The sequence below is a fragment of the Nicotiana tomentosiformis genome, chromosome 2 (assembly GCF_000390325.3).
Source record: "Nicotiana tomentosiformis chromosome 2, ASM39032v3, whole genome shotgun sequence".
Classification (NCBI taxonomy): domain Eukaryota; kingdom Viridiplantae; phylum Streptophyta; class Magnoliopsida; order Solanales; family Solanaceae; genus Nicotiana; species Nicotiana tomentosiformis.
Window position 1 is genome coordinate 140,464,436 of NC_090813.1, and position 2,748 is coordinate 140,467,183.

General features: G+C 35.5%; 1 pseudogene; it reads right to left on the minus strand.

The window, feature by feature from the left end:
* Positions 1-1,149: 1,149 nt before the first annotated feature.
* LOC108948827 (auxin-responsive protein SAUR50-like) lies at positions 1,150-2,363 on the minus strand (annotated as a pseudogene).
* Between the last annotated feature and the right edge of the window lie 385 nt (positions 2,364-2,748).

The following is a 2,748-nucleotide window of genomic DNA, read 5'->3' on the forward strand; positions in this document are numbered from 1 at the left end:
GTTAAAAGTTAATTAATGGGATAAATTGTGAAGTAATTAATAGTTGGTTATGTAGCGCCTTTTCCTATAATAATAATAATGATAATGCAAAAACATGATTAGATTCCATTTCATGTCAATACAAAGGAAAGAGCGATCTACCTCAGAATCTAATAGCTAAAGGAGGTATACTTAGGTCTCTACATTTATTTTATCTTATCAAAATCTAATCTTACTTTTTATGATAAAAAACGAAGCAAGAGATAATCGCCTCTTTTGTTAATAACACTGTTTCGATCCCATATATGTGCAACTTTGTCCCCATTACAATGAAACTTTGTCTTCAACTAACATCCCAATGAGATTATTTGTGATTTCACAAACCTAGTGATTGGAATGTCTAGGCATATACACTCGTTGTGGTCCTACAAGCATGTGTCCGAAGAGAATATATCTTTAGACACCCGTATATATATCGGAAAGATAATTGAGGTGCGTGCACCTTGATCCGAATACCACAATTATGAAATAAAAAAAAATTGCCTCAAACATTTGGTCTAGATATCAAATTTATGAGATCAACTAACTGCTTATTTGATAATGATTGATGCATTTGTTTTTTCCGGTAATTGATGTCAAGACTACTGTGGACGATAATATGTTTGTCAAAAATTCCATAGTAAAATAGTTGAAAACTTGGTGCTATTTTAGCATGATTGGAAAATAAAACAGTTGATAAGTGGAAGTCGAAGTAATATGAACTATCCACTTGGTTCAACTAATTAGTAATTACTCATAGAATCGATGAATTCATTCATCATAGTTTACATCATGATTATTAGTATTTAAACTCAGTTATCCACTCATATAACAAACAAAGGCGAGTACTGGTTGAGTCAATTTTGAGCAGGTCCTCTATTTCTCTTTTATTTATTTTTCTATTTCCTATTTATCTGGTTGACCAAAAATAAATAAAATAACACTTAATTGATCAACCTAATGTGAGTTGGGAAATGAATCTTTATCTTTTTCATTATTCAGGTTATTAGTTGTTCTTATTATGAATAATTATCTTCTATTAGATCTCTTAATTAATTATAGTGTCACAATACAGAAGTTAAAACTTAGAGAAGAAATAAATCGAGAAACCGAACACACGCAAGAACACATTGTAGATATATTTGTTGAATTCAGCTTCTGCTCATGAAAAATGGCACAAAGAATTTTCGACGGGCGCAAATTCAGCACCACTAATGAAAATACAGAGTACATGAAAGCCAATATAGTACAAATTTACACTCAACCCCAAAAGAATTAGAAGCAGTTCCTTTCTAGTCACACTTAAATCTAGTTATTCACTTGATTCCGCCCCTTCTTGTACTTCGTGCATAACAAGAATCCTTAGTGCACCATATATATATTGTAAAGATCATTAACTCCTTTGACTTTCTTTATCTGAACATGGAAATCAGAGAGCAGAAATCATCTTCATCACAAGGAATAGTAATTCCCCAATCATGGCTAAATCTAAACTCCTGTTCGGCTCTTTGAAGCAAGCTCTGAAATCTTGGATGTGTCAACCAAGAAATTGGAATTATGTGTCAACAAAATAGCCTTTTGGGACATCATGGGGTAAGCCATTCTCAATATTTTTTCCAAAGCTAGAATACTTTTTGAGGATTTGCTTGAGGGCTGCTGTTTGAGTGATGTGTTTGCTTGTTTTCTTAATTAGAGCCATTTTTGGTTTGTTTTATTTGGAGTATGTTTGGAGAGAATTGACGGGCTTAGAAAAGAGTAGAAAATAGATCACCTGATAAGAAAGAGAAAAGTTTTGTGTGTTCGGAAAAATGGGAAGGACAGGAGTGTATTTATGGGGGGAAATTGAAGTGGGAGAACAAATGTATGTGAGTGAAAAGGGACAAAGAAACCATAGACAGTGGATGTTTATGCGGGGTAGCTTTTGGCATTGCAGTGAGTTAAGGTCTTGATATCTTCATATTATGTGTTATGATCTGCCCGAATGGTCTGTTTCGGTTCCCCAGGGATTCGGGATTTGATTTGGAAGAATGATTCTCATTTTAGAAGCTTTAAGTTGGAAGAGCTGATCAAGTTTGACTTTTATGTATTTAATCTCGGATAGGAGTTTTGATGGTTCCGTTAGGTCTGAATGGTGATTTTGGACTTGGGCGTATACTCAAAATTGGATTCGGAGGTTACTACATTGATTTGGCACTTTTTGGCGAAAGTTGGCAATTTGAAGGTTTAGAAATCTCTTAAGTTTGACCATGGGTTGATTTTGTGGCTATCAGGTTCGGATTTGGATTTCGGGACTTGAAACGAGTCTGTTTTATCATTTGGAACTTGTCTACAAAGTTTGGCGTCATTGCGAGTTGGTTTGATATGGATCAGATGCTTGGTTGTATTTTTTTAGAAGTTCTTGAGTTTCATGGAAACTTCCATACATTTTGGTAATCGATTCATGGTTTTATATGTTATTTTGTTAATCCGAGTGCGCGAGTGTGTTCGTATGATGTTTATGTCCGTGTGTGAATATTTGATGTGGAGCCCCCGGGGGCTCGGGTTAGTTTCAAATGTGTTTCGGAGTATTTTGATTATCGTTTGCTCGCATTTCCGATGCCCGCATTTGCGAAGTAGGACTGCCTAGGCGAGACTCTAAAATGTTTGTGTTTTGGTCGCATTTGCGACAGTCGAGTGGGCAGCAGGAACCTCGCTTTTGCGAAGGGACATCTCATTTGCGATGGTGGGTGG